Source organism: Stigmatopora nigra, chromosome 14 (genome assembly GCF_051989575.1).
Source record: "Stigmatopora nigra isolate UIUO_SnigA chromosome 14, RoL_Snig_1.1, whole genome shotgun sequence".
NCBI classification, from domain to species: domain Eukaryota; kingdom Metazoa; phylum Chordata; class Actinopteri; order Syngnathiformes; family Syngnathidae; genus Stigmatopora; species Stigmatopora nigra.
The window spans coordinates 11194383-11207974 of NC_135521.1; the positions used below are offsets into that span (position 1 = coordinate 11194383).

General features: G+C 37.2%; 1 protein-coding gene across 2 annotated transcripts in view; it reads left to right on the forward strand.

The window, feature by feature from the left end:
- The window catches only part of tenm2a (teneurin transmembrane protein 2a), a 150464-nt gene that overhangs the window by 26661 nt on the left and 110211 nt on the right, over nt 1-13592 (forward strand). The window lies entirely within an intron of this gene.

Here is a 13592-nt window from a genome sequence, read left to right on the forward strand (position 1 = left end):
AAGAAAAGAAAGAGATTGATTTAATAAAGAAATGAATTAATATAACTATTATAATAATAAAACAGAATAAACCCAACAACTGGTTTTTCCCTGCTGAACCTTTGGCCTATCTGTCACACTTCAGCCCCACGAGATAAAGCCTGTATAGACATTGACATTGACAGGAGTGGCAAAGCCTTTAAGATTCAGGTGGGATTAAAACAAGCGCCTCCATTAGGTTTGACACACAACTCAGTACAAGGTGCACAGACATGGGCACGCTTCAGCTCATTAGTAGAGTAGACTCTGTACTGCCAGACTCTTAATTGTTGGTCTCTGTTTAACTAAACAACTTCATCAATAATCATTAAACGCTGGTAAAGCTGGGTGGGTCAATTTTTATATTTGCTTACGTGCTGCCCAGGGTATCATACAAACATATGTTCTCTTTTTACAATAAAGGTGGGATATAACTCTTCCTCAAATACAAAGCAACTACAGCAGAATCGATTTGGTTTCACAAAAGTCCTTATGGACAATATTGACCTAATTTTCAGTCATTCATTTTCAAAACTGCTTATCCCAGGGTGTCCTAATTTTCTGAGAAAGAGTTTCTATGTCGACACCACATGCTAGCGTTGATGTCTGATTGAATACGTTTAGTTTTAGGGGTACAGTTTCCACACAGACCTCAACTGCATCAAATTAAAAATATGTACTTTTGACTAAATGATATATAATTCACCAGACAAAAATGTCAGCACTTGTTTTACCTCTTGTTGGATCTTGCACTACTGCCAGCTGCTGTCCAAAACCAACTAAACCATTCCATTACTCCTAAAAACAATCAATTTCTTCTTCCAACATGCATTTTTTACTAGATAAATCATACGTAATACTTCTGTACTGTGTAAAAAAAACTCAGTAAAGTCTTTCTCTCCACGTAGCATGGGTACATGGAAAATGTGTGTCTCATGTAGTGTTCTTCTTATATGAGGTGTCCTGGGAGTATGAAAACAAGTTTATTCTCACAGTACTGTGACCAGCCTCTTATGTCCTTCCACTGCAAGGAAACCAATGTGAAAAGATTGTCCATGTATGGCGTGACATTTTGCTCTTACCCTGTAGCAGTACACTCATATCTAGAATTGTAGTGGAATTTTATATTGAGATAAAACAAGCTCGTATCTTGTAAAACTCATAAGCCAAATCCTCTCCTATTTCCAGGCACAAGTGTATGCAAAAGCTGTTATTTTGTTTTTATTGCCAATATTATTATTTAAACAGTTTTGTTTGTACTTCAACATAGAGTATAACTAGCATAGAAGGCAGCCTCTGCCAGAGAAGACCTCATCTTTGGGAGGAAATTATCATCTTGTGGAAAGTGTCTCGAATAGTTTTAGCGTATAAAGTGAATAGAGTGTTTTGTATTGTTTTTCCTGTCTATTGTCTTCAACTATTAAGTTGTTAACTGTCATTAGATATCAAAAGCAGAACTGCAATGGGAAAATAGAACAAATGTAAAGGTGGGATTTGTATAGAGACTCCATTGACAATTATTGTTGAATGATATTCTGTTTTCATTTTTAAGCCAAAAAACAAATACCATATTGATATATTGGTTGTTAAGGTGGCTTTTGATGGCTGATACTAAATCAGGTATTTTGAGAGAAAAAAGGCTGGTAATGGATACATTGGGAAACAAAAGGCAGTTTACGCTAAAGAATTGTCTCTCAGGGTCTCAATAAACAAGGCTTGCTTGTTTCCTGACTTGTTTTTTTATGTACTTACTTTTCTTACTTACTTGTTTGTGTGATAATGGCTCCAATATCTTCAGAATTGCCTAGGTTGTCACACACTGAAAACCTTGATAGTTTGTGCATTGCTGATTCGTATTATTTAAAAGTGAGTTGTTGTAAGGAAATAACTCTTGATTGTAAGTGTTTTGAGAATAAAAATTAGGCAAACATACAAAGAGATTGAGCCACAGTATATACTAAATATGACAGGATGCAAAGAGCTGCATTCATTTCAGCCTGGAGCCACATGTAGCTCTTGAGCCACCCCTGATCTATGCCCTGATACCATATCCAAATTTCCATCCAACTCCATGTTGTCTCTCTGTCCTGCATTTGTATAGTTCCTTGTTGGTAGTCCCATAAATGTTGTACTGCCGGCTCATTTTCTCAGCTGTCACATGCAGTATATACAGTATACCTCTTTTCAAGTGACAAAAAAAAGCAGCAAAGCTAACATTTTTTTGTTTGCTTTTATACTAACACATAATCCCATTTCATTTGCCTGGATTCCACTTGGTGAAGCCTGGATTAAATATATATACTGTGTACACTAAAATACTGCCAGTGAGCTTTGGAGTAGCTGTGAGTAATGATTATTTTTTTCCAACATGTGAAAATGAGTCTTAGAGGGGAGAGGAAAAGGTGATATGAGACAGCCAACTGATTGATGGGTTCAGGGGTACATGCTAATTTCAGTATTAATTTGGTGTCAATTTGAATTTGAAAAAAAATCACATTATTATGAAGCTGCATGGTTAAAAGGTAATGACATTTAATATTGATCAGCATATTTTTAATTATAATATGCAAATGTTATGTGATGTCAAATTTTTGATTTGGAAAGTTTTCTTTCACTTGGTAGAGAATAATGTGCAGCAATTAAGGCAAACACTTTGACTCTGAGGATTTTGACAGGAAATGTGGTAAAGTTTATGCAGCTCCTATCCAAAGGCAAAGTCTTTGAGGAAAAAAAAAACAACAAAAAACAGTGCTTGTGGCAAGTAACGTATTTTATGAAAATCTGATGTCTGTTCTGAAGTCTGCCAACGGTGTTCCCCAAAAGCCACCTCAGCTCTCTGCTTTATCTTTTTTTGAGCCACACTCTGATTTTCACAGCTAGAGGAAAAACTCTCCTGCAGCTACTAAGTGAAAGAAAGAAAGAGCCACGGGAGACCTGTTTGGCCTGTAGATAGATATCAATGTGCTCAATGCATTTTATTTATAGATTCTTTAAGGAAGCATACTGTTCAATGTGAAACAAACTTAGGATAAATAAAATAACATGCGGTGGCCACCCGCCGAGTGGTTAGTGTGTCGCCAGGCGGGTCCTCACTATGTGGAGTTTGCATGTTCTTCCTGGGTCTCAAGGCAGCCTGATGGAAAAGTGGTAAATGCGTGGGCCTCACAGTTATGACATTGGATTTTGCATGTTTTTCCTGGGCTTATGCAGGTTTTCTCTGGGTACTCTGGTTTCCTCTTACATTACAAAAACATGCAGGCTAGTCTGGAGTACGCTAAATTGCCCTTAGGTATAGATCTGTGCCTGAATGGTTGTCCCTCCTTGTGCCCTGCGATTGGCTGACCATCAACTCAGGTTGTCCCTTGCCTGGTGTCCATAGGTAGCTGGGATAGGCTTTAGCACCCCTAAATTGATGAAAATATCATGTTAAAATGTTGGATTGTTGTGAAATTAAGAAGCAGCACTATATCAATTGATCAAAAGTACAGTAGAGTATTGGTGTTTTGCCAAAAAAGATTTGTAGAGACTTGTTGTAAAGAATGTTGTGATTTTGTGACTACAAGTGAAAAAATAAAATATAGGTGATGTTGCATTGCCATTCCAGCAGGCACTGAAGGTGGTGCACAGCATATTTAGATTCAAGATCCTTATCTTTTCAGAATTTGTCAATAGAAACAGTTTATGACCCCATATAAGCTCTACTAGCAGATCTGAACCATGTGTTTTAATCGTGCTAAATCAGCAATTTGCATGTCTTCGATTTCTCAGGAGAATTGTGGTCAAGTCAGTCTATTCAAGAGGTCAGTAGGAGAAGCACTCAGCATTACAATTAACTAAAAAAGGTATATTTAAGCTTCAACTGTTCAAATCTTGAATGGTGAAGTGGAAATGTGGATGAGTCAACAAGTTCAATGCTTACTGTGCAAGCAGGTTTTGAAAAATTGTGCCTTGAAACTTTCGATTTCACTGACTCAAAACAAAAAAATGAAAAGCAAAAAACTGACATTGAAGACTGAATGTCCTTGCTAAATATACATGTAATACATTTTCTTTATCAAAACAGTAAAACATTTTTTTAGGTTAAGGAACATCAAACATCTTAAAATGCTTAAAATGAACTTAAAATGTTGCTAAATACGCAGAACAGCCAAGGTATACCCTGAACTGTTTTCCAGCCAATCACAGGAGACGGATTGCACGAGAATACCTTCACATTAGTTTACTCTCGAGTCCAAACGTGTTTTCAGGTGTTCAACATCAACCTTTACTTTGAACACCCAAGTGCAGCATGACCATTCATTTGCATGACAAAGGATTTCATGATTATTTAAGAAGACTCTTGATCTCCACAGCACTGCTGTTTCCTAATACAGGGACAATCAGAGATATTGGTTTCTGCAAGTGTCCATAATTCATGGGAGTTACAAAAAAGAGACCAGACAGCAGAGAGTTGGAAAGGAAGAGGAAAAAAAGAAAGTGAGCATCCGATAGGGAGCAAAAACAAAGGATGGGGGGTCTTGTTACATGTGTATTGAAAGTTTTGTCTTTTAGGTACTTATGAATATTTCACAGACTTGGAAACTTTGATCGGCTATTTCTATCTGTCAGAGCAGGGGGTGGGTTTTAAGTGACATTGCTGGCAAAGTTTTTTTTATGTGACACTATGAGAGGTATGACTCATAAATCTTCAATCCCCCCAAAAATGTAATCGCTTTTACGTGTACCAGAAATGAATTTTAAATTTATCCTCATTCTTTATGTGACTGCATACTCCCTGGCAATTATAGAGTATGTTTTTGTGTGAGAGTGACATTTTGTTTCTTGCTACTGTATGTGTTACGCATTAGTCACAAGTACAGGTGCTGCACATTTTTCATCTCATATGCCTTCCAGGAATATCTGAAAGGTTTGAAGCCATGCTTTGGTGCTTTACTTTTAGCTCTACTGTGTAAAAATGTGTAGAATTTATAGTTATTCCCATTGCAATATATCTTATATATATATGGGTACATAATTGTATGTGCTATGCGTATAACTGAATTTTTCCTTTCTCATTCAACCCATTTTTTAAAAGAGAATTTTTATAGTGCAACAACTGTCTTTTACTTCTAAACAAGCAGGGGGGGACCGGCAAAACCGGGCCCCCCTGCTTGTACATACTAAGTCTCAAACGTGATGTTGCATAGCTGCGCTTTACATTGGTGGAGGCGGTGGATAAGTATTATTAATGAGGTGTGATGTGAGATTTTGTTTATCTCACGCTTTTCTGGAGGTTTTCGACCATACAGTCGTTTACTGTCTTCCAGTCAAAGCTTATCATTACTGCTGCAAGGCGATGTGTAGCTCTACTAAGATACAAAAGTAGTACAGCAATACCAATTGGTTGAATAACAGTGTGCACATTTATTACTTGGACAAATTGTTATGTTATCATAAGGAATCTGTAAATAGTTGTCATACCACAATGTTTATAATAATGACATCATATTTTGATAGGCTTTTTCAATCTCTTTTTAAATCTTAACTTCCCAAAAATGTAATCGCTTTCGATTTTTTTTACATTGCATTAAATTGCGAGCAAAATGCCACCATTTAAGACCAGTCTGGTGGTTTATACTACAGTATCAAGTTAATAAAACCCAATAGACAATTGGATGCATTAAACCTTACCCATCAGTCGCCGCTGGCAACAAATAAAGGCTTACTCTGTTTGTCCTATTTAAATATATGAAAGAAAGGAGGTGGAGTCAGATCTTAGCCTATTACTATAATACTAGAATATAATCATTTCTTTCCCAAAAACTTGTTATTGCTGTCAAGGAAAAGGGGAGATAGCTCAGAATATAGCTCATCACTAACCTACGTTGTCTCTTGCAAGAGCCTCGGAACCCCACTGGGGAAGATGAGAGTCTTGATTACAGTTAAATTAGCAAATGAGCGGGTTAATTACAGAGCCAAATTCTTATATAAGACATGTCATTCCACATAAGAAAAAGATTCACTCTCCCGCTCAAGCATTTTATAGGAAACTTAAAGAATCCCAAGGCAGCTCCCAGGTTTTTGTCCCTAGTTGCTTGGAAATGTATTGTTTGAGGTTAAAGGGAAATTGTTACATCAATGAAGTATTATTTTCCCTTGAGAAATATGTTCCCTCTACTGCATTTCCTCACCTTCTTACTCAGGAGAGTGCATCAATCCCCCTTTCCAACTTTCTACTCACTCTCCTGCTTGGTGGCTTTTATCTTCCACTTCACAAGAGCTTTTTGAGGCTTCAGATTTTCTTACATGCAATGTCTTTGGCTACATATAAAGGATTGTCTGAGTTGCCTAAAGTTTGCAAGGGCGTTGAATTTTTCAAACAAATTTGTACACACTCCCTTTCTTTCTACCATTTCTCTCTCACTCAGTCTTGCACACGCTTTTATTCACGGACTAACACGGAAGCTGGTACACAAACTCACTGTGAATGAGTCCCACGTAATTAAGCAGAGTCGGGAGGGTTGTTTTGTGGTGACCGCTGTTGTTCATGTGAGATTGCAAATAAGTGTTTAAGAGCTGAAATACTCAGTAGTGTGTGTTTTAAGAGAGTTGGGGGTGAATTTTGTGGGCAGATGTGTATGAAGTCTGGAGCAAATGGAGTGAGAAGCTCAGCAGCTTGCCGAGAACAAGGAGTGTGGGGTCGTGAAGAAGATTCGCACATGCAATGATTATTCACATGACAGATGAGGTGCCATGACTCACACCAAGTCACTTATCAGACTCTGTCATTTGTGTGTTATTTCTGAGGCAACCTAAAGCAACTCTCCTACTCAACATTTTCTCCAGCACATTATAGTTGCATCTCTTCAACAGGATTGGTACCAGATATCATCAGATATACCTTAATGAAGTAAGCATTAAGTGTATGCTCCTTGTAAGGTTTAAACTATGGCAAAAGCTACAAAAGATCGCAGTGGAGACACAGTAAGAGACAGAGGGAACATGGAGACAGGTTTAGTAACTGACGGAAGTGGCGGAGCATCTATATTTTATTTGTCATTCATATTTAAGTGGAGTAGATGGGGATGGAGAGATGGCACAAGGCTCAGTCTTTACATTTATTGAAGTATACTAGAAGGAGGCGATCCATGGTGAATTACAGAATCAGCAAATCCCCCACAACTGTCTTATTGCTTCTCTAACCATTTTCCTATATTTCTGAGCCACTCTGCTCCACTATTCACTTAAAATTTGCGATTGCATTTTACTTCAATGCAAATAAATTGAGATGTGGTTTCCGTGACCAAATGAGCCCAGTCTATTGGCTAAATGCAACTGTTCGCAGTTATTGGAACTGCATCAGACGGTATTTGCAGGAAGCCTAAACATTATACATAAAAAAAAAACATTGCTGTATTACCTCAAGCTTCTTTGTGGGGAATGTAATACAGTGATCAATGGGCATAGAGCATGAAATTCAATAATGACCTGTGCATTGAGGTATGGGAACAGTTAACTTGAATCTTTGACAGTATAATCGGTATTAAAATAAATGTGACCACTTTTGTTCACTATTTCATGACACATTTGATGCACATTTAATTTGGTAGTTTTTGAGTCGTGACAAGGAAAGAGCAAGATAAATAATGTCAGTGTACTAAATGAGTGAACCTGAAGTATTTTTTTAAATAGTTGAACCACAAATTTAAACTGATGTTAATGGTTAAAACAAGGCAATCAGTATTTAAAGCCTTTAATACATATTATGTTGTTAACAACTGCCAACGTAGATTTAAGTAAAAAAATATCCATATATTACTCAAATGTACTACAGTATTGTGTATTAAAAAAAAAGTGGAGTAGTTAAGAATATTCACGTTACATGACAACCCTCTGGGCTTATCTGCACTTTGCGATGAACACGGAGATACTTGCTTTCCCCCTTGATTTGAACACTGTGGTTACCATAGAAACCTATTTGTCACCAGCTGTTATTGTGACATGGACCCAAAGCAAGTGCTGGGTCTGAGTGTGTTGACCTCGCACCATTTGTCCGAGGGTGCCTTTTGACGAAGTGTGTTGTATTCTTCTCTCTCTGAAGGGGATGTACTCAATAAGGCCACATGCTGATGCTTGATGGCATACACACAAAAGTTCTATCTTGTTTGTGCGCCCTTCTCATTCTGCTCTGAGCTTTTGTATGTATACTACACATGGAGTTACAGTAAGTGACAAGGTTATAGGTAATGTGTCTCTTTTGATTAATGACCTTGAAGAACGTTGTCCAATCCATTCATCTTTGTGCAGATACCATCAGACAACGCCCCTGGTGCTGCCACTAGTCGCACAGATAATCTCTCAAAGAGCCACACATCCACTAATGTGACCCCCATCTGCTTTATGCCCTTAACAGCCTTCATTGTCCATCTTTTGTCTGGTGAAAAAAGACTGCCCTATAATGTTCTATTGTACCACAATTTACCTCCATTTAGCAAGCATACATTTCTGACTGCCATTTTGTTGCGGTCATATTTTTCTACCAACAGGTCATCAATACCCATCAATCCATCTTAAGCATAGTCATTGTAGATGTAGTACTTCTCTAGAAGATTTGATGAGATTGTTTTTACATTTTGTTCAGCCATTCTGTAAAGTGGCCCTACCAAAGCCTCCAGTATCTGTCAGCCCCCATCTTACCCTTCATTTAATTTCTTCTGTGTGCCTTCCCAGCCACGTCTTGCCTAATGAAGCTAAATCTAGCATGCTAAATGGAACCAGTCAGCTATGTCATTGGTGCTAGAGTGGCTGTAGCTGTCTTCTGCTGGCCCTGAAGGCAGAAACATCATTTGAAGCTACTGAGCTCATGCCTTTGGGGACATTTACAGTACAGTCACCTTTTCGGGAAAATGTATATCTGCAGTAAAAATACACGATTCTAACTCTTAATTTGAATCTGTAAAGAAGCACCAATGTAAAGGCTTGAAAGAGCAGATAAGGCCATAGATTTTGAAGGTGCACATAACGTGAAACAGTACAACCAATCAGGACAGGATATCTTGTAACAGATCAAGAGAATAGAGATGCACTCTGCAGGCTACAAGTTTACTGATTGCTCTTAAAGTTCTCAGTGTGGGGATTTTGTATATAATCTAATGGTTTTGGAGTGTGCCAGCATACAGTAACATAAGTGGAAAAGTGGCATCATAGAGCACCCTACAGGACAATCCAAAATTTAAAAAAATGCTGGATAGACACACTGTGCCTCGAATCTCATGTCCAAGTCCAATATCTCCCTTTCAAACGCATTAAAGGTGCTTCATACAAAAGCCTCTCATGATCCAGCGATGGTAATGAGTGCACAGACACGGGTAAATGTGGGTGAATTATGTTTTAAATCACTCAAGTAGAGATTTTGTGCAAATTCTTGACATGTGTTTGCTCATTGTAATGAGGAAATGCACAAATGTATTATTTTATCATTTATATTTGATCTCCTGAATAGTTGAAGATTGGAATATTCCAGTCCAATTATATTGTGTTTTATTTGTTTTATGGACCAACTGTGCCCCTATTAAACAGATGTATGTATGCATCTATATATATATTTATATATATGTATGTCTATGTATATTTACACATCTAAATATAATTTTTTATAGTTACATATAGTTATAATGCAATAGAGATATGTTTTTAAAAGTAGTTTTCTATATGACTTCACTATTTTTTGCTTTGATTTGTTTTTTCTGAACACACTTCACTAACACCTTATGTAAGTCAGAAATTATTTTCCCTTCCTGTTCTTTAGCTTTTTGACATTTTAGCCTAAGGAAATTACTCTATAGTGTTATTTATTCCTTGCAGGCTTTTTCCTCAACCTTGGTTCTAAACAGCTGGCTGTCAGTTGCTATTTTTTTGTGTTTGTTTATGTTTCAAAAATATTTCTGTGGAACAATGAGAAACTTTCCTCCAAAAGTTAGTGCTGAAGTTTAATGTACATCATGATACACCACTGCCTGCCTATACAGTACCAGTTTGGGTTAACGAGCACATAGTGAAACATGTTGTACAGTTAAAATCAGCCAAAGCCCTTTGAGTGTCACCTCTGTCATAGTGTTAATTAGACAGTGTCACCGTCTGTCCCCAGCGACATTTATTGCAAATATGAATATTTTACCCGGACAGATGGTAAGAATGTCAAAGCATGACACTGAGTTATTAAACTCTGGCCTTTTCCCTTGCCTACAGAATGCAGACCTTGTCAGCACTCAGTTGTTTTAATAACTCACTGTTAGCTCTACTTCTAAGTTATTGCAGCTCTGTCCTAGGGCAACACTGAAAAAAATCTGTGCGTGTGAGATTGCACAGAATTTAAGATGATACGGAATGTCTTCACTGAAGAAGTAGCGTGATTCTACTCTGACAGGATTCTGCGGTGTTGGACTGTAGCCTGACCATCCAGCTTTATAATAATAGTAATAATAATACATTGAATTTGTACTATCTATCACCCTTTTCCATTAATTTTAACTATTTGTGTATATTAAGTAGGTCTAACTCTCTTAAAATGGACCTGGACATCTGTAAGTCAAACAGTTAGAAAATTTCTAACATAAATAATTGTGCTTATATTTGTCGCCATATACAATAAGCAGCCCGGCTAAAACTGAATTGTTTTCCAGCTGTCATCTTGTGTTCTTATAATCCATGATTCAACAATAAATTGTGTGACTCGAGTTCAGGAAACTGTTTTGCTGACATTGATTTTAATGAAATAATATTGTATATTCTGACAAGGTAAACATCTTTGAGGAGTTCTTTCATATAGACACAGTATACTAAAGCTGGTAATTGTGAATGTAGCCATTAAAATGAACTTACTGCACTAGTAAAAATTACACTCGACAGTTCTTAAATCTATTCACTGAACCTTAAACATTTATGCGGTGAATTAGCATTTTCTCTGAGCAAATACACTTGCTAAATGGTATGTTTGTAAATTTCATGTTCTTTAAGTTTGCACACTCAAATGAAAAACAAAAGGTAAGGTTATATCGTTATTTGGTTTTCCAAATTCAAAAAAATGAATAATGTGATGGTATAGATATTTCCATAATAAGTGTGGGCAGGTGACCTGTTGGCATATACCAGTAGACACTGAGAAGTAATGAGTGTAATATGTGATTACTATGTAGGTATACCCCATTTATAAAAAATAAAAAAACAACTACAACAAAAACATTACAAATTATAATGTGTTCACTCTATTGGAAACCTAATTAAATTTACAAGCTTCTACTGAATTGAGTAGATACTATATGAAACACTTTTCTTTCATGACATTTTTTTCTTAAATCACTAAAGCCATTATATTTACTCAGTGTTTTCTTCTCCATCTACTTTGCCATAAACAAAGCCTTCTTAAACCACTTAAATATATACTAAATTAAACAAACAAAACATATATAATTGCTTTTGTTTCTTTTTTTTTTAAACTCTGGTGTTTGTAATAAAAAATACCAGTGGATTAACTGTTTCAAATTTAACCCATTCTGGCACCAGCGACCATTGCCAAATTCAGTAATTTTTTTTATTTTCCTTTGTATTGCTCGGATTGAACTTTAGATGACTCCATTAACACGATTTTGTACGTTTACTAAGTTTCTGCCCTATAACTGACTGATTAGGCATTTGTTTTTCCCAGTAGAAACTGTTGCGGTGCTGTATCCACCTCCAATGTGTGTTGACTGTTTTTCCCCCATCATGTTCTGTCTATATTATAAGCTTGGTTTGTTTAGTTATTCTGGCTATATCCTTCACGCTGTCACTTTCTCTCTTTAGCACAGCTTATTCTCATGTCTCCTGTGAGTTTTTGAGCTATGTGTAATTACCCAGTTTATTTGCATCTTGGCTCTAACTGCCTAACTTGTCGCAGTCAGCCTGCATTGACAGGACACAAAAGGTTGGTTTGCATTGCACACATCAGTCTTTTGCAAATATGGATGTGATGAGCAAGATCATGCAACAGAGCCAGCAGCACATCACCCCCCAAACCCACACTGGCAGACACAGAGAGAGGGACCATGCCATCTCCAATCCCTTTGTTTTGATTCAGATTAGAGCTTTGTGAGGCGTTTGCAAGGCCTGCAGAATGTGGATTTAAGGATTAGTCTAATAAACAGAGGCTCTTTGGCACTCTGGCGGATTGTTGCACGCCCTTTTTATTCTTATTCGAACAAAGGACAAAATGAGTGGACATAAAAGAAGAACACGGAAGGTGAAAGATTTACCTTGACATATGTGGATTTGTCATTCGCCCGTGCTTTGCATTTCTAATGAGTGTAGAACTCAAACTCAAAAAGTGAAATTCCAATCTTAATTGAAAAAAGATATATTTTTTATCCTCATTGTTAGAAGTCTTGATAATTTTGACCCCGACATAGAAATACACATACATTCTGGAATTACTTGTACATCTGTTTGAAACCTGGTATTAAAAGATTTAGTGAAAGGATTTTATAAGTGATCTTATTGTTATGTGGCAGAGCAGATTTTGCTTATAGTGCCAGGTTCTGAGCTCACAGTAGTACATTGGATACTTGTCCACCATTCATATTTAAAATTGTTTAAAAATATACAATTTTGACAATAAAAACATAAATCCAGGTTGGTCCAGGCTGATTGGACACTCTAAATTGCTCCTAGGTATGAGTGTGAGCGTGGATGGTTGTTTGTCTCCTTGTGCCCCGCACAAGGCTTCTGTCACCTGAGTAATTGACAAGCTTAAGTTAGGTGCTTGCTACTTTCTAGAAATGGCTGTCTCTGTGACCTTGAAGAAGGCACTTGTAGGTGGTATGTGATTGATATGCGATCCAAACCCTGTGAATTACCCCCTTGGCTTTTGTTCACTATTAGTCTGTCTCTCATTTAATGACCTTTCTCCTCCTACTTATCTTGCACTTAAACCTACCTACACTTTTAAATGACCTATTAACTCAAGGAAGATCGGAAGATCACTTTGATCTTCACTTAACTTTTTTGCTTATCTTATAATTCCTACCTTCGTTGTACATGCACATGCCCACTGGGTATATAATGCAAAAGTGTCCCCCGCTATATTTCCCTCTCGATTCCCCCACATTCAAGGTACAAACACATTAAGGTTGAACTCCTAATAGCCCGTGTGATGGATACCAGACCATAATGAGCTCTTTATGAGACTTAAATCCCACTGTTAATCAATGCACATAGCAGGGCACTTTTCAATACTACTTCCTAAGCATTTTAAAATGAGCCCTCATTGAAGGATTGACTCCCATTCTGGACTCTCTTTTCCAAAGCCTTTCTTCCATGCAATTAGTTACTTCACATTCTCAGAATCCAATTCTACCTTGATTTCGGAAAGCTTTTACATGTTCTGCTATAGAGAAATATACTCCAGACTTGGAATTGTGAAAATATATTCTGGTGCTATAATGCAGTGGTTGGACCAGACGTCATTTAACCTCAAGCAAGTGAGAACCAGCCAGTTTATTTTTTACCTTAAATACCCTGTGCTGGCAGCTGCTGGTGGAGGGGGGGGGGGGGGGGGGGCA